This window comes from Dendrobates tinctorius, unplaced genomic scaffold (assembly GCF_039654945.1).
Source record: "Dendrobates tinctorius isolate UK_male_01 unplaced genomic scaffold, ASM3965494v1 ptg000069l, whole genome shotgun sequence".
Taxonomy (NCBI): Eukaryota; Metazoa; Chordata; class Amphibia; order Anura; family Dendrobatidae; genus Dendrobates; species Dendrobates tinctorius.
This window is the reverse complement of record NW_027361737.1, coordinates 5,499,411-5,525,816: the sequence shown is the minus strand read 5'-3', so window position 1 is coordinate 5,525,816 and position 26,406 is coordinate 5,499,411. Positions and strand designations below refer to the sequence as shown.

The 26,406-nt window shown below is 44.6% G+C and overlaps 1 protein-coding gene across 7 annotated transcripts in view; it reads left to right on the top strand.

Moving 5' to 3' along the window:
• The window catches only part of TM4SF1 (transmembrane 4 L six family member 1), a 226,794-nt gene that overhangs the window by 124,080 nt on the left and 76,308 nt on the right, over window positions 1-26,406 (top strand). The gene's annotated exons all lie outside the window — the stretch shown is intronic.

Here is a 26,406-nt window from a genome sequence, read left to right as displayed (position 1 = left end):
TGCATTTGCCTTTTTTGCTGCTGCATCACACTGTTGACTCATATTCAGTCTGTGATCTATTAGTATACCCAAGTCTTTTTCACATGTGCTGTCACTTAGCCCTATTCCTCCCATTCTATATATGCTTTTTTCATTTTTATTGCCCAGATGTAGTACTTTGCATTTCTCCCTGTTAAAAACCATTCTGTTAGTTACTGCCCACTTCTCCAGTTTATTTAAATCTTTTTGAATCCTCTCTCTCTCTTCTCTAGTATTAGCTATCCCTCCTAGCTTTGTGTCATCAGCAAATTTAATCAGTTTACCCTCAATTCCTTCATCTAAATCGTTGATAAAGATGTTGAACAATACAGGGCCCAGGACAGAGCCCTGTGGTACCCCACTTGAGACATTCTTCCAACTGGATGTGCAGCCATTTACGACCACTCTTTGGGTCCGATCACTAAGCCAGCTATGAATCCACCTAACAGTTGCCTTGTCCATTCCATACTTAGTCATTTTTTCAATAAGGATTGTATGAGAGACTTTGTCAAATGCTTTGCTGAAGTCAAGATATACTATATCTACAGCATTTCCTTGATCCACCCAATCAGTGATACCGTCATAGAAGGAAATTAAGTTAGTCTGACATGACTTATTAGTTACAAACCCATGCTGACTCTGTTTGATCACTTCATTCTTATCCAGGTATTGACTTAAATGTTGTTTAATAATTTGTTCAAAGACCTTTCCTGGTATAGAAGTCAGACTCACCGGCCTATAGTTGCCTGGGTCCACCTTCTTCCCCTTTTTGAAGATAGGAACAACATTTGCTCTTCTCCAGTCTTCTGGCACTTCTCCTGTTCTCCAAGAATTTTCAAAGATTATGGAGAGTGGTTCAGAAATTTCTTCTGCTATCTCCTTCAGTACTCTGGGGTGTAATTCATCTGGACCTGGAGACTTGAATTCATTTAGGTTAGCTAAGTGTTTCCTCACTATCTTTCTGTTTATAGATATCCTGGATTCTTCTATTCCCTTAATAGGACAGTGAATAACAGTTGATGTTACATTTCCTTTCTGAGAGAAAACAGATGCAAAATAGGAATTTAAAAGTTCAGCCTTCTCAACATCCTGTCTTACCATTTCATCATTTTCATCCTGTAAAAATCCTATAGCATCTTTGACTTTTCTTTTACTTTTGACATATCCCCAAAATCCTTTATTATTGCTTTTGACATCTCTTGCAAGCCTCAATTCATTTTCAGCTTTAGATAATCTGATTTGTGCCCTGCAGATTCTGCAGACAGCATTATATTCTTCTTTAGATATGCCTCCCTCTTTCCATTTTATAAACATTTTTTTCTTCCTTTTTAGCATGTGCTTAAGTTCTGTGTTCACCCATCCTGGTTTCCTTAAATGCTTCCTATTCTTCCCTCTTTTCGGAATTGTTAACAACTGTGCTTTGAGAATTTCATTTTTCAAGATTTCCCATCCTTCCTGGACATTTTTGTCTTTAAGGATATCCAGCCATTGGATCCCTCCAATTCTCTTTCTGAATCCCTTAAAATCTGCCTTTCTGAAATCTAACCTTGACGTCTGAGTCTTCACATGTCTTCCGCCTCTAGTTATCCAAAATTCTAAAATAGCATGGTCGCTACCTCCTAGGGTTCCAGCCACTTTTACCTCCTCAACCATTTCCTCCCTGTTTATAAGGATTAGATCCAAGGTAGCAGTTCCCCTTGTTTTCTCACCTACCTTTTGGAAGATAAAGTTGTCAGCAAGAGAGGATAAGAATTTCCTTGACCTGTTAGTTTTGCCTGAGAGAGATTCCCAACAAATGTCTGGATAGTTGAAATCTCCCATGACAACTATGTCATATTTTTTGGAGAACTTGGCCATTTGATGCATAAAGAGTTCATCCATATCTTCAGCTTGCACAGGCGGCCTGTAGTAAATGCCTACAATGGTGTCCTTTCCATTGTTCTGTCCTTGTATTCTTACCCAAACAGTTTCCACAGAACTCCCAGTCTCTGAAGCTTCAATCTCTGTGCAGATATACGCGTTTCTAACATACAATGCAACACCCCCTCCTCGTTTATCAAGTCTGTTTCTTGCAAATAAGTTGTATCCTTCTAGTCTTGTATTCCAATCATGTGTATCGTCCCACCAAGTTTCAGTGATTCCAATGACATCATATTTCTTTTCCTGTGTTAGTAGTTCCAATTCTCCTTGTTTGTTGCCCATGCTTTGTGCATTAGTATAGAAACATTTTAGTTTGTGATTGGTTTCTCTTTCTCCAATATTTTTATTAATTAGATTCTTTCGTCTTTGTTCTTCCTTTCCACTTCTATTAGCAGAGTTCTCAATAGCATTTGTCAGGTGTATGGCTTTTTCTGGTCTTTTGCTTCCCTTCCCATGTTGTTCTAGTTTAAAGCTCTCCTTACAAGTGTAGCAAGGCGACTTCCAAATACATGCTTTCCAGTCTTCGTAAGGTGCACCCCATCTCTAGCAAGTAGTCCATCGTATAAGTAGTTCACTCCGTGATCCAGAAATCCAAATCGTTGCTGACGGCACCATCGACGACACTTTGATGTCACCTTTTTTTTGTAACTTTGGGTTTCATCCTCGATTTTCTTCAGGGCAGGTGGAGCCGTCTGCCTGCCCAGGTGTTGACACTGTGGTGGAGAGAATGCACCAGATCTGGCACCAAGTGGTGGATAAGTTATCTCTCTCCCAGGAAAAGGCCCAGCGGTTTTCCAACCGACATAGGACCATTGGTCCCCAGTTTAAGGTTGGTGATATGGTGTGGTTATCATCAAAAAATATTGCTATGAAGGTGGCTTCTCCTAAGTTTAAGCCTAGATTTATTGGATCTTACAAGATTGTGGAGATTAATAATCCGGTCTCTTTTCGTTTGGCTCTTCCTGTCACATTTAAAATCCATAATGTGTTCCATAAATCATTGTTGAAGAGGTTTGTTGAACCTGTTGTTCCGGGGGTGGCACCTCCAGACCCTGTATTGGTTGAAGGTAACATGGAATATGAGGTAGAGAAAGTACTGGATTCCCGTCTGGCTAGACGGAGACTCCAGTATTTGGTTAAGTGGAAGGGTTATGGTCAGGAGGATAATTCCTGGGTCTCTGCCTCTGATATTCATGCCAAAAGATTGGTGCGTGCCTTTTATCGGGCTCACCCTGATCGCCCTGGTGGCGTAGTTGAGGGTTTGGTGACCCCTCCTCAAGGGGGAGGTACTGTTGTGAGTTCATTTTCCCTTTCATTACTGAGGCCCGAGGAACTCCCTCTTCTGGTAAAGAAAGGTAGTGAACCTGATTATCAAACACCTGAGGCTGCTGATGATGACTGGCTGAGTGGAGTCACTGACTGGATATAAGGCTGCCGACGCCCTTCTGCCCTGCGGGTGATTTCTCTGTGGGATCCTTGGAGACCAGTCTAAATTCCTGCTCCTCTAAAGCTAAGTTTGCTGCTCGGCCTTTTGCATTGGTGCTTTGACTTTGTTTTGCTTTGTTTTTCTGGATTTCTGTCATTCCCTGCTGGGTGTGCTGAATTCCTTTAGCTCTATCTTCTGAACATACCTGAGTGCTGATTTAGTTTTTGAAGCCTAGATGCTTCAGGGCCTTTTTCATATCAGCTTGTTGGCTTATGTTTTTGATAGGGTTTTGGCAGATTGCAGACAGCAGCCTTCCTGTCCTTTCCTATCTAGGTAGTTTTGGGCCCCGTCTTTGCTCAGTCTATCTTTCTGTCTGTGTTAGTGTTTTCATCTTGCTTCACCGTCATTATATGTTGGGGGCTGCCTATTGCTTTGGGGTCTGCTCTGGGGCAGTTTAGATTTCCCCTTTTTTTCTTTAGGCCTATTTAATTCTCCGGCTGTGATCGAGGGGTCTAGGGCATCGTAGGAACCCCCCACGGCTACTGCTAGCTGTGTTGATAGGTTCAGGGGTCTGCAATCTGATAGTTACCAACTTCTCTGGTTTTCTGGACTTAGCTTGTATTTCTGTTTTTGCCTCCTACGGTCACTCGCTCATAACATTCCCCCATTCTCCCTGTAACTTTGCCTTTCTAGAATATTGTTTACTCCCGTTGTGCAGGGGTTCCAAGCTTTTTCCTGCTTGTAAGCAACACACTGAGGCTGGCCGGAAGAGCTGGACTTCCCTCTTTATCTCATCTACCACTCCCCAGACCACTGGCTATACCCTCTCAAGCAAAACTCTGTCTATTTTTTAAAAGAAGTGGCCAGGCCCAGTTTAAAAACTCAAAAAGTCTCAAAATAATGGTACGGTATGTATACATTTAAGGAATTCTCCCATCTACCCTTATTTGAGCAATTCACTTTTAAGTGAAAATAGTAACTTCAAAATTGCAAACCCACCTAAAAGAAAAATTCCTGACAAAAAAGATTGAAAATCAGATCTAGATGTTCTAATAATGGCGAATACTTTTCTATAATTCCGTACACACCGGTATAACTTATAAGGTGGACTCAGAAGTGTTCCTACAAACGCTGCGTGTTATATTTAGATAAAATGATTGCTTTCAGAAGATGTGATTTATAAGACTGTGATGTAAACAAGAAATGAAATCTAAAAGGTAATGGTCATGTTGTGTAAGTGCATGGCATGTTCATCACTTAATGATTCGGAGCCAAGCTTTGTAATGTTTCCATAATATAAAGCCGGATACCAAATCATTATCCAAGGCAGTTTAAGTATAGTTTATTTATTATGCTTTGCTTATAGAGCGCCATTAATTCCACAGCGCTTTACAGACATTATCATCACTGTACCCTTACAATCTAAATTCCCTACCAGTGTATCTTTGTAGTGTGGGAGGAAATTGGAGAACTCCGAGGAAAAACATGCAAACACAGGGAGAACATACAGCTTCTTGCAGATGTTGTTCTTGGTAGGATTTGAACCCAAAACCCCAGCGCCACAAAACAATAGTGCTAACCACTGAGCCACTGTGCTTTCCCAATATTGCACCCCAAGTGAGGTTTATGGAGTTATAAGACTACATAATGGAACTTTATATACAATTATAACAATACATTTTTTATTAGCCAGAAATAATATGAAAATGGAAAAGAAAAGTCGGGGAAGCAATTGCACTACATCTTCCCAACCCATCAGCAAACATAAGATATCGCCATCACCTTGTCTTTTGTGCCATAGCCTCAATTCTTGCTGTTGTAAACTGCAGATCGTCCCAATGGCAAAGTCCTATTTTGTTGAAAAATGGTAACTTATGCCTGAGAATGATGAATTTGTCCTTCTAGTTCACATTGCTGTAGGGTTGACATGTTGAAAAGTGTAACTTCTGCTTACAGGTTTATTCCAATCCCTTAAAGTGATGGGACATCCCTAGGTTATAGTAGTATTATTGGTGGTGGTCTGCCAACTGGTGTCCCTCTGATCTTGAGAATGAGAGGGCTTAGCACAGGTTCAGCACTATGGCTGATCTAGGGTAAGTGCACATAGCAACAGTGCACAAAGCAACCGTTAAGACGCCGGTGCAGCTGGCGGTCATTGTCCTGAGTGCATTGTTCTCGCGGTAGCTCCGCCGGCGGCGTTTTTCACTCTGTACTGCTAAGTATAGAGAGTTGGTGGCTTCCAAGCCCAAATAATGAGCTTGTCACTTCTTTTAATTGCTCCAGGGTTTCTGAACCCAGTTAAAAGAAGTGACATTGAACATGTTCAATGTTCATGTAATGGGGCATGTTATGAGGCTGTTTCAGGCAGTATCTGGACTAAATCCTCCTGTAAAAATGTGTGCATGTAGGAGGGGGAGTGCCCGCTGTGTAACCGGACCGGAACCAAGTCGACTGTCATCAAAGTTCCTAGGGGGACTGTTTCCGGGGGACATAATTGGAGGATGGACCAGAGAGAGGGTTCTAGAAGGGATGGGGGCGGAGCAAGTATAACAGGAGCTGAGGACGCCAGCAGGGAGCATTCGACAGAGCGGGAGAGGAGAAGCAGGAAGGCTAGAGGGCGCCAGAGAGCAAGAGCTAGAAGAAGAGAGCAGCGGCTGGAGGGACCAGAGAGAGACTCACCGCAGACAGGAGAGAGACTGCACCGAGCCGTACAGCAGAGAGACACCGACTGCCCAACCGCGTTCCCCGCGGCCACCACAGCCCGACTTCAGCCCGCGGCTGCTGCCTACCCGCTGCCGTCCGCAGCCACCACCGCTCAACTTCATGCCGCGGCCCACCCGCTGCCGCCGGCGGCCACCGTAGCTCGTCTCCAGCCCGCGGCTGCGGCCTACCCGCTGCCGCCCGCGGCCTCGGCCTACCCGCTGCCACCTGCAGCCTCTGCGGCTTGACTCCAGCCCGTGGCTGCGGCCTACTTGCCACCGCCCGTGGTCACCGCAACCCCATCCCAGCCCGCAGCTGTGGCTTGTTCACCGCCAACCAAAGCCGCCCCTGCCTGGCCCCAACCTGTGGTTGCGGCCTACACGCCTCGGGCCCCGCCCAACGCCATCCCGCCTCCGCTGGGAGGCGCAACGCAGAGGAACTCTACAGGGGCCTATTGTACCCCCACTCCGCCTGGGCGTAGGAACACCCGAAGCCTGCGCCAAATCCTCGTTGGCTGGGCCCAGCGGCTGAAACGCCGAAGCAGCATCGACCACCACTCTGCCGGACGTCAGAGGAGGATAAGTGACACATTGTAGTTAATACCCTATAGTTTTCTGGACCCGTAGTCGGCCACACCACGGCCCTATAGTTACCGGTCTCGACCGGGTAGTCGTGTTCGTGTTACCTGTGTATTCTTGTTTTGATCCCTGCGTGGATAATTGCTGTTAGCTTGTTGGTTACTCAAGATAGTCCCTATAGGGACAAAGATATACAGTGGGGAAAAAAAGTATTTAGTCAGTCAGCAATAGTGCAAGTTCCACCACTTAAAAAGATGAGAGGCGTCTGTAATTTACAGCATAGGTAGACCTCAACTATGGGAGACAAACTGAGAAAAAAAAATCCAGAAAATCACATTGTCTGTTTTTTTTTCATTTTATTTGCATATTATGGTGGAAAATAAGTATTTGGTCAGAAACAAGCAATCAAGATTTCTGGCTCTCACAGACCTGTAACTTCTTCTTTAAGAGTCTCCTCTTTCCTCCACTCATTACCTGTAGTAATGGCACCTGTTTAAACTTGTTATCAGTATAAAAAGACACCTGTGCACACCCTCAAACAGTCTGACTCCAAACTCCACTATGGTGAAGACCAAAGAGCTGTCAAAGGACACCAGAAACAAAATTGTAGCCCTGCACCAGGCTGGGAAGACTGAATCTGCAATAGCCAACCAGCTTGGAGTGAAGAAATCAACTGTGGGAGCAATAATTAGAAAATGGAAGACATACAAGACCACTGATAATCTCCCTCGATCTGGTGCTCCACGCAAAATCCCACCCCGTGGGGTCAGAATGATCACAAGAACGGTGAGCAAAAATCCCAGAACCACGCGGGGGGACCTAGTGAATGAACTGCAGAGAGCTGGGACCAATGTAACAAGGCCTACCATAAGTAACACACTACGCCACCATGGACTCAGATCCTGCAGTGCCAGACGTGTCCCACTGCTTAAGCCTGTACATGTCCGGGCCCGTCTGAAGTTTGCTAAAGAGCATTTGGATGATCCAGAGGAGTTTTGGGAGAATGTCCTATGGTCTGATGAAACCAAACTGGAACTGTTTGGTAGAAACACAACTTGTCGTGTTTGGAGGAAAAAGAATACTGAGTTGCATCCATCAAACACCATACCTACTGTAAAGCATGGTGGTGGAAACATCATACTTTGGGGCTGTTTCTCTGCAAAGGGGCCAGGACGACTGATCCGGGTACATGAAAGAATGAATGGGGCCATGTATCGTGAGATTTTGAGTGCAAACCTCCTTCCATCAGCAAGGGCATTGAAGATGAAACGTGGCTGGGTCTTTCAACATGACAATGATCCAAAGCACACCGCCAGGGCAACGAAGGAGTGGCTTCGTAAGAAGCATTTCAAGGTCCTGGAGTGGCCTAGCCAGTCTCCAGATCTCAACCCTATAGAAAACCTTTGGAGGGAGTTGAAAGTCCGTGTTGCCAAGCGAAAAGCCAAAAACATCACTGCTCTAGAGGAGATCTGCATGGAGGAATGGGCCAACATACCAACAACAGTGTGTGGCAACCTTGTGAAGACTTACAGAAAACGTTTGACCTCTGTCATTGCCAACAAAGGATATATCACAAAGTATTGAGATGAAATTTTGTTTCTGACCAAATACTTATTTTCCACCATAATATGCAAATAAAATGAAAAAAAAACAGACAATGTGATTTTCTGGATTTTTTTTTCTCAGTTTGTCTCCCATAGTTGAGGTCTACCTATGATGTAAATTACAGACGCCTCTCATCTTTTTAAGTGGTGGAACTTGCACTATTGCTGACTGACTAAATACTTTTTTTCCCCACTGTATATAAAAAGTTACATCTTAAGTTCATCCCATCTCGTCACTGCATCCCTGCGAATACTACATGCACATGCCCTTACAGTCTTTCCTTGTACTTTGTTCCTGCTACTTATATGTTTAAGAATCTTGGATTTGTTCAGACGTGGCAAAATCTACATGTGCTTATTTCATTGCAAATGGGGTTTCATTTTCCTCATCAAATCTGCAGTTGAAACTTCCCCCTTTCTCCCTATCCATTTGCTCTGTAAATCACAAATCCCTTTAGAAAAATAAATTTATTGTGATGAGGAAAAAGAAACTAAAATAAACTTTATAAAATATACACAGCATTGTAAAGCTTTGTTTCTTGTAGAATCATTTTACTGTCAGCTGAAATATAGTCTATTTTATATATTTATCATGAAGTTCTGAACGTTCTCCCCTGATTGTCAGCCTATCCGAGTCCTGCAGGAATATTGACATAAAATTATGAAACTTAAATAAGCTTGGGAAGCGGCAACTTGGAAGTGGTGTGATAAGATTTCGCTGCTCTACCTTGTGACATCACGGAACACTCCCTAAAAGAGAACACACACACGATCTTTGTTCATCATCACCCTATAGCTTTTATCTCACACATTATATAAACTGTACGTCACCTTAATGCGAATCTGACACCAGGACTGACCCTTTTATCTGCACTACTTGTTCCATCAGAAGAAAAAATAAGCTGACAGGAGCAGACTCATGAAATGAGAAACACTAGCAGATTAAGGGACTCAGAAACAGAATCGGAGGGATCCAATGGCTGGATATCCTTAAGGACAGAAATGTCCAGGAAGATGGGAAATCTTGAAAAATGAGATTCTCAAAGCGCAATCATTAATAATTCGAAAATGAGGGAAGAACACGAAGCATTTAAAGAAACCAAGATGGATGAACACAGAACTTTAAACACATGCTAAAAAGGAAGAAAGAAATGTTTATCAAATGGAAAGAGGGAGTCATATCTAAAGAAGAATATAATGCTGTCTGCAGAACCTGCAGGGCACGAATCAGAATAGCTAAAGGTGACAGTGAATTAAAACTTGCAAGAGACGTCAAAAGCAATAAAAAAGTATTTTGGGGATATGTGAAAAGTAAAAGAAAAGTCAAAGATGCTATAGGATTTTTACAGGATGAAAATGATAACATGGTAAGAAAGGATGTTGAAAAGGCCGACCTTTTAAATTCTTATTTTGCATCTGTTTTCTCTCAGAAAGGAAATGTAACATCAACTGATCTTCACGGGCCTATTAAAGGAATAGAAGAATCCAGGATACAGTGCGTTGCGAAAGTATTTGGCTCCGTGGAACTTTTCAACCTTTTCCCACATACCATGCTTCAAACATAAAGATACTAAATGTAAATTTTTGGTGAAGAATCAAAAACAAGTTGAACACAATTGTGAAGTTGAACGAAATTTATTGGTTATTTTAAATTTTTGTGGAAATTCAAAAACTGAAAAGTGGGGCATGCAATATTATTCGGCCCTTTTAACTTAATACTTTATTGCGCCACCTTTTGCTGCCATTACAGCTACAAGTCGCTTGGGGTATGTCTCTATCAGTTTTGTACATCGAGAGACTGAAATTACTGCCCATTCTTCCTTGGCAAAGCAAAATCTACAATGGAATTTGTTCACAAATAAATGTATCCAGGTGTTAGAATGGCCAAGTCAAAGTTCAGACCTGAATAAAATTGAGAATCTGTGGAAAGAGATGAAAACTGCTGTTCACAAACGATTTCCATCAAACCTCACTGATTTCGAGCTATTTGCCAAATCCTTGCCAAATCCTTGGCAAACGGCTCGAAATCAGTGAGGTTTGATGGAAATCGTTTGTGAACAGCAGTTTTCATCTCTTTCCACAGATTCTCAATTTTATTCAGGTCTGAACTTTGACTTGGCCATTCTAACACCTGGATACATTTATTTGTGAACCAGTCCATTGTAGATTTTGCTTTGCCAAGGAAGAATGGGCAGTAATTTCAGTCTCTCGATGTAGAAAACTGATAGAGACATACCCCAGCGACTGGCAGCTTAATCGCAGCAAAAGGTGGCGCAACAAAGTATTAAGTTAAAGGGGACAAATAATATTGCACGCCCCACTTTTCAGATTTTGAATTTCCAAAAAAATTTAAAATAACCAATACATTTCGCTAACTTCACAATTGTGTCCCACTTGTTATTGATTCTTCACCAAAAATTTACATTTGGTATCTTTATGTTTGAAGCATGATATGTGCGAAAAGGTTGAAAAGTTCTAGGGAGCCGAATACTTTCGCAAGGCACTGCATCTATAAACAGAAACATAGTGAGGAAACATTTAGCTAATATAAATGAATTCAAGTCTCCAGGTCCAGATGAATTACACCCCAGAGTACTGAAGAAGATAGCAGAAGAAATTTTTTAACCAGTCTCCATAATCTTTGAAAATTCTTGGAGAACAGAAGCCCCATAAGACTGGAGAAGAGCAAATGTTGTTCCTATCTTCAAAAAGGGAAAGAAGGTGGACCCAGGCAACTATTGGCCAGTGAGTCTGACTTCTATACCAGGAAAGATCTTTGAACAAATTATTAAACAACATGTATGTAAGTGTCTGGATAAGAATGAAGTGATTAACCAGAGTCAGCATGGGTTCGTAATTAATAATTCATGTCAGACTAACTTAATTTCTTTCTATGACAGAATAACTGACTGGGTGGATCACAAGAATTTGACAAAGTATCTCACGCCATTCTTATTGAAAAAATGACTAAGTATGGAATTGACAAAGCAACTGTTAGGTGGATTCATAACTGGCTTAGCGATCGAACCCAAAGAGTGGTCGTAAATGGCTGCACATCCAGTTGGAAAAATGTCTAAAATGGGGTACCACAGGGCTCTGTCCTTGGCTCTGTATTGTTTAACATCTTTATCAATTATTTAGATGAAGGAATTGAGGGTACACTGATTAAATTTGCTGATTACAGAAAGCTAGGAGGGATAGCTAATTCTACAGAAGAGAGAGGATTCAAAAAGATATAAATAAACTGGAGCAGTGGGCAGCAACTAACAGAATGGTTTTTAACAGGGAAAAATGCAATGTACTACATCTGGGCAATAAAAATGAAAAAAGCATATACAGATTGGGAGGAATAGGGCTAAACAGCAGCACATGTGAAAAAGACTTGGGTATACTAATCATCATAAACTGAACATGAGTCAACAGTGTGATGCAGTAGCATTTTTTGCTGCTGCATCACACTGTTGGCAAGTACAATTCTGGTATGTATTAACAGAAATGTTATGATTAGGTAACCAAGGAGGATAGCAGGGGAATAGACTAGGCAACCAGATAACCAGAGAGGTTAGTAACTTAGCGGATTGCAGACCCCTAAACTGACAACACAACTAGAATTAGCCGTGGAACATACCTGCGATGCCCTAGACGCCTCAGCACAGCCAAAGAATTAACTAAACCTAAAGAGAGAAAAGGGAAAGCTAAACTGCCCCGGAGGAGAACCCCAAAGGAATAGATAGCCCCCGAACATATATTGCCGGTGAGACAAGATGAAGCACAAATCACAGGCAGAAAATAGAGTAAGCAAATGATGGGCCCAAACTGTCTAGATAGAACAGGACAGGAAAGGATACTGTCTGCAATCACGCAAAAAAACCCTAAGAAAAAATCCAACCCATCTGATATGCAAAAATACTGAGGCCACATGACCTCTCCTGTTATGAATGAGTCACCGTAGGAGGCAAAAACAGAAATACCAGCTAAGTCCAGAAAACCAGAGAAGTTGGCAGCTATTGGATTGCAGACCCCTGAACCTTACAACAACAACTAGCAGTAGCCGTGGTGGGTTCCTATGGTGCCCTAGACCCCTCGATCACAGCTGGAGAACTACATAGCCTAAAGACAGAAAGGGAAATCTAAACTGCCCCAGAGCAGACCCCAAAGCAATAGGCAGCCCCCAACATATAATGACGGTGAAGCAAGATGAAAAAACACTCACACCGATAGAAAGATAGGCTGAGCAAATGATGGGGCCCAAGCTAACTAAATAGGACAGAATAGAAAAGCTGCTGTCTGCAATCCGCCAAAACCTTCTCAAAAACAAGAGCCAACAGACTGATAGGGAAAAAAGCCCTGAAGACACTAGGCTTCAAAAAGACTATATCAGTACTCAGGTATTATCTGAAGACAGAGCAAAAAGGAATTCAGCTCACCCTGCAGGGAAAGGCAGAAATCCAGAAAAACAAGGCAAAACCAAACCAAAACACAAATGCAAAAAGTAGAGCAGAAAACTTAGCTTTTGAGGAGCAGGAATCAGACTGGTCTCCAAGAATCCCTCAGAGTAATCACCCGCAAGGCAGAAGGGCGTCGGCTGCCTTATATCCAGTCAGCAATCCCAGTCACCCAGTCATCATCATTCTGCTCAGGTGCTTTGTAATCAGCCTCCCTACCTTCCTTCACCAGAAGAGGGAGTTCATCAGACCTCAATGGTGAAGGGGAAAATGAACTCACAACACTTTCCCCCACTAAATCAGAACTCTGGTGTGAACTGGACACAAAACAAAAGATACTGATATAACAGGGGATTAGAAATACTGAAAAGACTGACATGAGCAGTGGCATATGGAACAGAGTCCAGCACAGGTCCCAGCAGGAAACAAGGCTGAACTCACACCAGCAAAGCAGAAATCAGAGGAAAGCAAAAAATGGATCAAGTGCAAAAAGATTCAAGCAGACAAATAACTTATATGAAAGATGCAAGACAAAGCAGGAGGCAAACAGACTTCCAAAATGCTCAGGAAGAAAACCAAATCACCCACAACAACTGAGGGAAGGTTGCTCACTTAAATCTCTCTAGTCTGTAACACCTGACCTCCAATCATCGTCCTCAGGTGATTGACTTCTGTCAGCCAGACCAGCTCCATTACCATCACCAAACTCAGAAGCCAGGTCATAAGTGTTCACAACACAGAAGCATACAGTCTAGATCACGTGAAGTCATTATTGCCCTCTACTCCTCTTTGGTCAGACCTCATCTGGAATACTATGTCCAGTTTTGGTCACCACATTTTAAAAAAGACATCAGCAAACTGGAGCAAGGTCAGAGAAGACCAACCAGAATGGTGACCGGTCTGCAAACCATGTCCTATGAGGAACGATTACAGGATTTGGGAATGTTTAGCTTGCAAAAAAGAAGACTTAGAGGAGACTTAATAGCTGTCTACAAATATCTCAAGGGCTGTCACATTGTAGAAGGATCATCTTTATTCTCATTTGCACAAGGAAAGACTAGAAGCAATGGGATGAAACTGAATGGGAGGCGACACGATTAGATATTAGAAAAATCTTTTTGACAGTTACAGTGATCAATGAGTGAAACAGGCTGCCAGGAGAGGTGGTGATTTCTCCTTCAATGGAAGTCTTCAAACAGAGACTGGACAGACATCTATCTGGGATGATTTATTGAATCCTGCGTTGAGCAGGGGGTTGGACCAGATGACCCAGGAGGTCCTTTCCAACGCTACCATTCTATGATTCTACTATCCCTGACCCATCTAGTACATATTTGATTTCCACTACCACTTTATTAGTGGTTGGTGTTTTAGCAATAATTTCACAGCTTTTATTTTTCAAGCAAAATAAATTGTATTTGCTGTATGGACAGTATTTCGCCAACATAGCAGTCATTGTTCATTGGACCACAGTAGACTTACCCTAATAAGCTTAAAATTAGACAAAGTACCATGACTCTAAAGTACCACACACTGATAAATGTTTGTGTCATATACAAGGAAAAAGCATACATCTTGAAAAAAAAATAGAAAAAAAAAATCTTAAAATTGTTAAATGGTAATGTATACACTAAAAAGTTGAAACCGTTGTGGAACACTTCTAGGTTACCGCCTTTGCATACCATGCATCAGTATCCAAAATAAATACAGCCTAGAGTAGTGATCCCCAACGTTTCTACCCTGAGAGCCACACAAAGCTTTGAAAGATGCTCTCGAGCCACATTAGAGAGTCACGAGCCACATCCAGCTCCCGCCCACCTCACAATAGCGAAACACATTGCCCCCATTACTGGTATAACGACAGCCAAAGGTTTTCCACTTAAATTACTCGAAGTGTACCAAGAGCCAGCTGTTCCCACAATACCCCCACTCAGTATTCTCACATCAACCACCCCCACCACCACACTGTTGCCTCCAGCTTTAAGCATCGCCTCTTGACACTTCACATCATCCGGTCTCCACCTTACTGTAATTATTTCCAAACCCCCAAGGCCAGAATATGCTCATTCAGTTCTGCTCTTCTGCACTGGGTTACTCACACAATTCACCATCTGGAGACCTGCTCTTCATAGTTGTTTGCTAGATCTAATGCTAATTCACCAAGCTGGCAGCCAGTTGCAAGCCACATATCATAGGCCCGAGAGCCACAGGTTGGGGACCCCTGGCCTAGAGTATTAAAGGAGGTTTCCCACACTGGGAATCCAACCATGGGGACATTCCACTAATGATTAAAATGGGGGACTCCAAAGCACTTGTCCCAAGCCCCCCTTTTCATACTGAGTGCACAATGTAGAAGAGCTAAAATGGAATGATAGCTGTGCAACTCCAACAAATGATAACACGCACACCCATGCCCTAGGACCACCGCCGAGACACAGGGTGGCATGCACAGAGAAAGACGGAAGCAGGAACCAAAGCACATGTCTTAGGTTGGTGAGTAAGCCGGCATCCCCGCATGGTGACAGAATGGGACAACAAGCAGGGGCGTCGAGCATAGCGCTACATAGTACAAAGCAGGAGAACTGGTCCAGCTGTGTGTATTTTGTGAATTTTTTTTGCATAATTTTGAGTTTTGTATTTTATTTATAGCAGTATCTTATTAGTAACTAGATCATAGGTTGTGTGATTTAATTCTTTACCCTTGATTTACAAAGATTTCAGGTTTATGTTTGTTGCTAGGTTGTTGTTTTATCTTCAGTGTAGACTTACAGTACTCACAGTACTAGATCCCATGTGTCTTTTTGTGACATATAAAGGGAGTACTTTATAGTACTGCTGTGAGTATTTCCTTAAATATTTGGTCTTTATAAAAAGTCAATGAATGTCTGTGGTTTAGTATCAGGGTACACAAATAGCCTTTTCAAATAGGAAAAGAGAACAAGATCTGTGGTGCCACCTATAGGAGCTAGCAATCCTAAAGGTCAATATTGACCATTTAAAGAGCCTTGCTGCCTGAGGATAAAAAGGCCTTCTACTTTGCACTAATGAGGAGTAATGAAGCCTGAGACTGCTCTCAAATGGATGTTTTTACATTTTGGAGAAGATTCTGGTTGTATTTCTTAAGTCAAATGGCAAGGTCTTTAAAAGGTCAGTATTGATTTCTAGGATTGCTACCTCCAGTAGGTGGCAACAGAGGCCCTGATCTCTTCCTTTGTGATGAGGCTATTGGTACACCAGGATCATTGCCCCTGGGCTACAAGTCTCCCTATGCCAGCTTGACACTCTTCTCAAGGAGACCTTTTTAATGCCCCAGACCTGGTTTAGGATAAACATTTGCATATTTGTGAAGTTACTATATACAGTGCCTTGAAAAAGTATTCATACCCTGTGAAATATTGCACTTTTTTATGTTACAGCCACTAACTTAAATGTATTTTATTGGGATTTTATGTGATATACCAACACAAAGTTACAATTATTTGTGAAATGTAAAGGAAATGATACATGGTTTTCTAATTATTTTAAAAATATAAATATGAAAATTGTAACATGCTTTTGTATTCAGCCCCCTGTGGTATGATACCTCTCAATAGAATACTGAATGACCAGATGCCTCCAGAAGTCACATAATTAAATTATGTCCGTGTGTGTAATTTATTTTCAATATCATTACAGTTGTTCGGTGAAGGCTTCAGAGGTTTATTTGAGAACATTAGGGATCAAACTGCATCATTAACCAAGGAACACACCAGACAGGTCAGGGGTAATGTTGTGAGGTAAAGTAAAGCAGGGTTAGGTTATGCAAAACTAACCCAAAATTTCAACATCTCACCGACAACTGTTCAATCTATCATCCAAAAATGGAAGGTGTATGGCAAAACTGCAAACCTACCAAGACATGGCATTCATCCACCTTAACTGAAATCCCAAGCAAGGACTAATTAGATAAAACCCCAAATGTGACATTTTTAATGTCTTAAAATACTTAGCACTTTGGAATCAATTCAATTCCTTTTTAATGCAGCAGCTTTTCTCCATTACATTTGTTTATCACAAGATTCTCCAACTAACAAAGCTCTGTCATATCCAATAGATTAGAACTATTAGAATGATTGCAACGCAATATTTCTGACAACTGACCCGGCAAATCAAGTGGCGACTAGAGTTGAGCGACTTTTGCTTTTTTAGGGTCGCGTTTCGTTTCGTGAAACCCGACTTTTCCAAAAGTCGGGTCGAGCAAGATCGTCCGATTATAGGTAAAAGTCGGGGTCGTCCCGAAACACGAAACCTAATGTAAGTCAATGGGGAATAAAAGTCGGCAGTGAGAGGAGGACAGGAAACACACCTACAGTGCCCATTTGAATGCCAAAAGCATCAATTCTTCTTACTTAAGCTTGTCAACCTTAATTAACTTCATAATACAAGTTACGCACTGAAAAATGGGGGTTATTTGGCTAAATTTGTGGGGGGGGAGGGCTGGCTGCAGGTTTTCATGTGCCCTGGGCGAAAGAGCGCCCCTTTAACACATACCACAACTCATCATGCTCCGATACGGCAGAGAAATAGCGGTATAGTACAATGAAAAGTACCTCACTTTTTACATCTCATGACGAGGCCCATCTATTTCTCCATACAAAATCATTGGTCCCATATAATGTTTGAAACAGTATATGATGAGCTCCACATAATGCTACAGTATATGTTGGTCCCCATGGATGAAGCTCCACTGTCTTATGGGCCCAAATAATGCTCCAAACATAATGGGCCCCATTTCTACTGCTCTAGTGTATAATGGGCCCTGTAAATGCTGCTCCAGTGTCTGATGTCCACCTTTGGAATGTTCCAGTGTATGGTGGGCCCCATCTATCATTCTCCAGAGTATAGTGCTCCCCAAAAATTGCTGTCCCAACATAGAAAACAATCAAATAAGTCTCCTCGCTAGGGAATCCCTGTACTTGTCTGGACAGGTGCTGTAGCTTGCTTAACAGCTCGCCAGCCGTTCTCACGCCCAGTATGGATTGCACGTGATTGCACAAAGGTTAGAAAGGGTACCGTATCCCTGGATAACATGTATGGATAGCGTACACATTCAAAATATATGTCTATACAGCATGAGGCAGGCTCAGACGGTGTTAGGCCCAGTATGGATTGCACGTCATTGCACAAAGGTTAGAAGGGGTACCGTATCCCCGGATAACATGTATGGATAGCGTACACATTCAAAATATATGTCTATACAGCATGAGGCAGGCTCAGACGGTGTTAGGCCCAGTATGGATTGCACGTCATTGCACAAAGGTTAGAAGGGGTACCGTATCCTCGGATAACATGTATGGATAGCGTACACATTCAAAATATATGTCTATACAGCATGAGGCAGGCTCAGACGGTGTTAGGCCCAGTATGGATTGCACGTCATTGCACAAAGGTTAGAAGGGGTACCGTATCCCCGGATAACATGTATGGATAGCGTACACATTCAAAATATATGTCTATACAGCATGAGGCAGGCTCAGACGGTGTTAGGCCCAGTATGGATTGCACGTCATTGCACAAAGGTTAGAAGGGGTACCGTATCCCCGGATAACATGTATGGATAGCGTACACATTCAAAATATATGTCTATACAGCATGAGGCAGGCTCAGACGGTGTTAGGCCCAGTATGGATTGCACGTCATTGCACAAAGGTTAGAAGGGGTACCGTATCCCCGGATAACATGTATGGATAGCGTACACATTCAAAATATATGTCTATACAGCATGAGGCAGGCTCAGACGGTGTTAGGCCCAGTATGGATTGCACGCCATTGCACAAAGGTTAGAAGGGGTACCGAATCCCTGGATAACATGTATGGATAGCGTACACATTCAAAATATATGTCTATACAGCATGAGGCAGGCTCAGACGGTGTTAGGCCCAGTATGGATTGCACGTCATTGCACAAAGGTTAGAAGGGGTACCGTATCCCCGGATAACATGTATGGATAGCGTACACATTCAAAATATATGTCTATACAGCATGAGGCAGGCTCAGACGGTGTTAGGCCCAGTATGGATTGCACGTCATTGCACAAAGGTTAGAAGGGGTACCGTATCCCCGGATAACATGTATGGATAGCGTACACATTCAAAATATATGTCTATACAGCATGAGGCAGGCTCAGACGGTGTTAGGCCCAGTATGGATTGCACGTCATTGCACAAAGGTTAGAAGGGGTACCGTATCCCCGGATAACATGTATGGATAGCGTACACATTCAAAATATATGTCTATACAGCATGAGGCAGGCTCAGACGGTGTTAGGCCCAGTATGGATTGCACGTCATTGCACAAAGGTTAGAAGGGGTACCGTATCCCCGGATAACATGTATGGATAGCGTACACATTCAAAATATATGTCTATACAGCATGAGGCAGGCTCAGACGGTGTTAGGCCCAGTATGGATTGCACGTCATTGCACAAAGGTTAGAAAGGGTACCGTATCCCCGGATAACATGTATGGATAGCGTACACATTCAAAATATATGTCTATACATCAGGAGGCAGGCTCAGACGGTGTCAGGCACAGTATGGATTTGACAGCCCAGATTACACAGCGGAGGAGCAGGGAGAGGTAAAGATTGCAAATGCTGGGGCCCTGGCCAAGCAAGGGAGGCCCACTCGTGGGCGTCGGTACTGGCACTGGGCCCCTCATAGTACAGCGGTGTATCTGACGGCGGGTGTGCACCACCACCGTCAGAGACACTTGATTGCACTATGAGGGACCCTGTGCCAGTGCCCGCGCCCAAGAGTCGGCCTACCCACCTGTCCAGGGCAAAGGCACTCGCACGGTGTCGTGCGCTAGGTGGTGACCCCGGCCATGGGGGGGGAGGCAGCACAATTAGGGAGTTTTAGAAAGTGGCATATGTTGATGTTGGACATTCAACTGACGCAAAAGGCGAAATAGGTGAAGTACCAGGAAGAGGTGGACCAAAGCAAGCCATTTTTCTGTCACCCTATGTGTCATCAGGGGAAGGTGGGACAAAATCCTTGGAAACCCATGCGTGGTTCATTTTAATGAAGGTTAGATCATCCACATTTTGGGTTGACAGACGGGTCCTTTTTTCTGTCAGGATTGATCCAGCTGCACTGAAGACTCTTTCCGATAGCACACTTGCAGCTGGGCAAGCGAGCTCCTGTAAGGCATATTGGGCCAATTCAGGCCAGGTGTCCAGTTTAGCGGCCCAATAGTCAAAGGGGAATGACCTGTGTGGGAGAACATCAATATGGGAGGAAAAGTAGTTTGTAACCATAGTTGACAACTGCTGTCTCCTGTCACTTTCCATCGATGCAGTATTACCAGTTGTGTGAGCGGTATTTGAAAAATCAGTCCACAACATTGTCATGAAACCCCTGTCTCCAACGCCACTTCTGTTGTGTGCACCACGAACACCTCTGCCAAGCTGCCCCCGGCCCGTATGGCTCGTGTGAGAACCATCACCGCTGCTGTGTGCTGGGAATGCCTCAAGCAACCGATTTACCAGAGTTGCTTGTTTATTAGCCAATATTAGGTCAAGGTTCTCCTGTGGCATGATGTTTTGTAATTTGCCTTTATAGCGTGGATCCAGGATGCTGGCCAACCAGTAGTCGTCATCGTTCATCATTTTGGCAATGCGGGGGTCGCTTTTTAGGATCCGCAAGGCATAATCTGACATGTGGGCCAATGTTCCCGGTGTCAATGATGCACTGCGAGTGCTGGGTGGAGGAGCACTTTCTGGCAAATCCACATCCCTCCAGTCACGCACAAACCCTGTACCAGACCTTGCCACGCCAACATTTTCACTTGCCCCACGAGATGCATCCTCCTCCCCTAAGTAATCATCCCCATCATCCTCCTCCTCCTCTTCTTCCTCCACCTCGTCCAGGAGAGGTCCCTGAGCAGACAATGGCTGAATGTCATCAAGGATTCCCTCCTCCTCTTCCTCCTCATCAACATTGGCTGCAGACGCCTGCTCCTTAAGGTGCGTCAAAGTTTGCATGAGCAGACGCATAAGTGGGATGCTCATGCTTAGGATGGCGTCGTCTGCGCTTACCAGCCGTGTGCATTCCTCAAAACACTGAAGGACTTTACAAAGGTCTTTCAGCTTCGACCACTGCACGCCTGTCAACTCCATGTCTGCTCTCAAAGTGCCTGGCCGTGTATCCTCCCACAAATGCATTATGGCCTGCCTCTGCTCGCACAGCCGCTCCACCATGTGCAGGGTGGAGTTCCACCTTGTTGCAATGTCGATAATGAGGCGGTGGTTGGGAAGGTGGAGCAATCGCTGCAGCTTCTGCATACGAACGGAGTGTACAGGCGACCGGCGGATGTGCGCGCACAGTCTTCGCACCTTCTGGAGCAGGGCTGTTAACTCCGGATAATTTTTGAGGAAGCACTGCACCACCAGGTTCAAGGTGTGAGCCAAGCAAGGTATGTGGCTGAGTTTTGAAAGGGCTATGGCTGCCACAAAATTACGGCCGTTATCACTAACTACCTTGCCTGCCTCAAGATGTACACTGCCCAGCCATGACTCAGTTTGTCGCTTCAAGTACTCGGCCAGCACCTCGGCGGTGTGTCTGTCGCCCAAACACATCATCTGCAACACAGCCTGCTGACGCTTTCCACTAGCTGCTCGATAGGGGGACACATCGTGTGCAACAGTGGCAGCTGCAGATGGAGTGCTCGTACGACTGCGCTCTGTGGACGAGCTGTCGCTTCTGGAGGAGGAGGAGGAGGAGGAGGGTCGAACGCCTACAGCCAACTGTTTCCTAGACCGTGGGCTAGGCAGCACTGTCCCACCACCGCTGTCCCCTGTGGACCCTGCATCCACCACATTAACCCAGTGCGCAGTGATGGACACGTAACGGCCCTGGCCATGCCGACTGGACCATGCATCAGTTGTGAGGTGCACCTTTCCGCTCACTGACTGCTTGAGTGCATGGACAATGCGGTCTTTCACATGATGGTGGAGGGCTGGGATGGCTTTGCGAGACAAGAAGTGGCGACTGGGTAGGTCATAGCGTGGTACTGCATAGGCCATGAGTTCGCGGAAAGCTGTGCTTTCCACCAACCGAAAGGGCATCATCTCAAACGAGATTAGTTTGGCAATGTGGGCGCTCAAACCCAGTGTACGCGGATGAGAGACTGAGTACTTTCTTGACCTACTCATATTGTCTGGGAGGGTGAGCTGGACTTGAGAGCTGCATATGGTGGAAGTAGCGGTGGACAGGGCGGACTGAGAGAGGGTTGATGATGGTGATGGAGTTGGTGTTCTTTCTGATGGCCTAGAATCAGTCTTTCGTTGATATAACAGTGGGATTCCCTGACTGCTGTGGCCTTGCAACGACACCTCAACATTTGCTGCTGTGCTCAGCGGTGGGCTTACAGTGGGGGAAACAATGTAGCGTTGCTGACTACCTTCGTTGTGATCAGTTGCACATGTGGCACTTGAGGTTTGGTGTTGTGATCACGCTTGCAAGTGCATGCTGGTTAAATGTCTAAGCATGCAACTGGTATTCAAATTTTTCAGATTTTTCCCTCGGCTAAAGGTCTTTGCGCACTTCTTACAGATAACCTTGGCCTGATCATGAGGATTTTGTTCAAAAAAGTGCCACACTGCACTCTTCCTACTTTGGCAGACATTTTGCGGCCTAGCACGCTGTGATCTTTTGACCCTCTGGACAAGCTGTCCAGCAACTCTTTTGATGTTTGGAACCTGTCTTTGGAGTGCTCCGGGCCTGCCAGATAACAGCTGTTGCGATGTCGATGTCTGCTGTGGATGCTCCTCATCTGAGCTATTGGAAGCAGCACCCTCTTCCCCCAATGGATGCCAATCTGGGTCAACAACTGGGTCATCCATCACCTCCTCTTCTATGTCATGTGCACCTTTCTCTGTGTCACCGTGTATGGTGGTATAGTGTGCGGGAAGGGGCACCTGAGTCTCATCAGGGTCAAAATCTGGCTCTGTACACTGCGAGGACAATGTAGTGCTCTGAGTGAATGTACCAGCAGAATCATCCATCAGCGGCTGTGCATCAGTGCACTCCATGTCAGATTCATCTTGGCCTGGGTAATTCACCATTTGACTTGATAATCCAGGCATGGTATGTGAAAACAGCTCCATGGAGTAATCAGTAGTATGGCCTGCGTCATCCTTCAATCTTGGTTGGGGTGAAGGACACAAGGAAAGGTGTGGTTCATGAACATGAGCCTCCAATGACGACTCAGTGCTTTTACTTTTTACAACTGAAGAAGAGGAGGCGATAGAGCTGGAGGCTGAGTCAGCAATGTAAGACAAAACTTTTTCCTGATGCTCTGCCTTTAAAAGCGGTTTGCCAACTCCTAGAAAACTAAGCGTTCGAGGCCTTATGTAGACAGACGATGACGCAGGGTCAGCACCTCCTGCATTTGGTCCTATTTTGCTCTTGCCACTACCATCAGATCCACCACCAACACCATCATTACCAGCTGCCAACCCCCGCCCAATTCCACGGCCTCTTCCACCAGCCTTCCTCATTTTTGGTAGAAATGTAGACAAAATCCAACAAACTATATAGTAATGTAAAACAAGGTACAAGGTGTCTATAGGACAGGGGAGTTTTAGAATTTCTGCACACACTTGTGGACAGTGGACACTTGTGGATTGTGTGCGGCCCACTGATATCTGAGCGCTATGTGACACGCTCGATGGCACAGCTGCCTGTGACCAAAGTGACGAGAGGATAATGGAGATTTTGAATCTCTGCGTACACTTTTGGACACTGGACACTTGTGGATTGTGTGCGGCCCACTGATATCTGAGCGCTATGTGACACGCTCGATGGCACAGCTGCCTGTGACCAAAGTGACGAGAGGATAATGGAGATTTTGAATCTCTGCGTACACTTGTGGACAGTGGACACTTGTGGATTGTGTGCGGCCCACTGATATCTGAGCGCTATGTGACACGCTCGATGGCACAGCTGCCTGTGATCAAAGTGACGAGAGGATAATGGAGATTTTGAATCTCTGCGTACACTTTTGGACACTGGACACTTGTGGATTGTGTGCGGCCCACTGATATCTGAGCGCTATGTGACACGCTCGATGGCACAGCTGCCTGTGACCAAAGTGACGAGAGGATAAGGGAGATTGGATTGCTTTTAAAAAAGCAGTTTGCGGAGCAGTGGGTAAACAGCAATGCCAGCGTGTCAGGAAGCCTTAGAAGGCAGCCCAACAACCAACACCACTGATACACCACAATATAGCCTCCCCTTGCACTGCACACACAGTGACTTGTGTGTTGTGCAGGCCAAATCGCTAGCAGCAGAAGCAGTTTTTTTGTCTTCTTCCCTGCCTAATGCTCTCCCTACAGAATCAGCAGCAACCTCTCCCTATACTAAGATCGGCAGAAATAAGATGGCGGTCAGCGTGCACGCCCTTTTATACCCCCTGTGACGCCCACCAAAGCAAGCCAATCACTTGCATGCCCTTCTGAAAGATGGTGGTGACCCGTGCCTATGTCATCACGTTGCCCACAGTGTCCGTGGATCCTGATTGGCTGAAAAAGAGCGCAAAACAAACTTTTGAAACGCGACTTTGGCGCGTAAGTCGCCGACCTCGTGGCCGACCTCATCCTAGGGTCGGGTTTCGTTTCATGAAACCCGACTTTGCCAAAAGTCGGCGACATTTGAATTTTTTCGACCCGTTTCGCTCAACTCTAGTGGCGACAATTGTGCTAGGTTGCTACAATGCAGGTAAAACAGGTAGGGTCGACCATTATTTGCTCGTTACGTGTACCATGCAGTGGATGGAATGGTTCAGAAATTTCTTTTTAGGATCTTTTGGGGTTTAGTGAAGTCTTAATCACAACGTAATTTCATCAGATTACTGACCAACGGTTTCCTAAGCCCTAAGCTGATGTCAAGTCCTTTGCTCACACTCCTCCCTGCCCTCTAATGGTCAACCCAGGTACTGCACGTCCACTACACTTTCCTAGCTGACACCTACCTACACTGTGCAAACCTTTCCTTCTTCACTCTGACTAGTCCGTCCGTCCGTCAGGTCACCTTTCCTACACATGCACAGGTTCAGATCTTGTCCCGAGATCTTGGGAGACGAGATTCAAATCCTCCGGGCTTTGAGGAAATACCGGCTGAGCCGCCGCCCCTGCACCGGAGCACGGCCCGCCGCCACCCTCACCCCACAGAGCCCACCTGCCCCAGCACAGCTGCCCCAGCCCAGCACAGCCCACCTGCCCCAGCACAGCCCACCTGCCCCAGCCCAGCTGCCCCAGCACTGCCCAGCTGCCCCAGCTCAGCCCACCTGCCCCAGCACAGAGCCGCCGCCACCGCACCAGCCTGGACCACTGAATGACCCCTGTGACCACTCCTCCACCTGTGCCGGATCCCTTCCAGGTAAGCTGAATTCGGACTGTAAGACGGACCTCCATTTGACACATTATTATTTTTTTCCCTATTTTCCTTCTGAATATTGAGGTGTGTCTTATGGTCCGGTGCATCTTATAGTCCGAAAAATACGGTAGGTTTTTGTTTGGAAGGCGACTAAGCCATTCCCTTAGAAAACGTCTGTTCCGTGGAAAGGAATGCATCATGCTGTATGGATCGTTAAGTTTCCAACAAGTTTTACAATGTTCAACGTAACAGACTGGCATTTTTAATTTGTGGAAGAAAAAGCTCACAGCATCTCTCCGCTATGTCTCATCACTCAGGTGTTTCTCCACAACAGTCGTTGCTCAGAAGAATTCAGGTAATGGGCGTGGTAATGTGATAAACAAATGTAATGGAGAAAAGATGCTGCCTTAAAAAGGACTAATTAGAGAAGAAGCCAAGATGCTCATAGTCACTATGGGAGGTACAGAGATCCATAGCTCGGGTAGAAGAATCTGTCCACAGGACAACTATTAATAGTGTACTTCACAAATCTGGCCTTTATGGAAGAGTGACAAGAAAAAAAAACATATAAGAAAGAAAGCCACAAGAAGTCCCGTTTGCAGTTTGCAAAAAGCCACAGCTTGGGGACACAGCTGGCATGCGGAAGAAGGTTCTTTAATCAGGTGAGACCAAAGTAGAACTTTTTGGGCTAAATGCAAAACGCAATGAGTGGTGGAAAACTAACACTGCACATCACCCTGAAAATAGCATCCCCACTGTCAAACAAGGTGGTGGCAGCATCATGCTGTGGCGATTCTTTTCCTCAGCAGAGACAGGAAAGCTGGCCAAAGTTAATGGGAAGATGAATGAATCCAAATACATGGCAATCCTAGAGGAAAACCTGTTATAGGCTGCAGAAAACTTGAGAATGGGGTGCAGGTTCTCCTTCCAGCAAGACAACAACCCTAATCAAAGAGCCAGACCTACAGTGGAGTGATTTAGAGCAAAGAATATTCATATGTTTGAATGGCCCAGCCACAAACCAAGAGCTAAATCCCATTGAGAATATGTGGTGAGACTTGAAATTTGCTATTCAGATGCCATCCATCCAATCTCACTGAGCTAGAGCTGATTTGGAAAGAAGAATAGGCAAAAATTTTAGCCTCTATATGTGAAACTGGTAGAGGCATACCCCAGAAGACTTGCAGCAGTAATTTCAGAGAAAGGTGGTCCTATCAAGTATTGACTCAAGGGGGCTGACTACAAATGCACATCACAATTTTCAGATTTATATTTTTTAAATATTTAGAAAACCATGTAT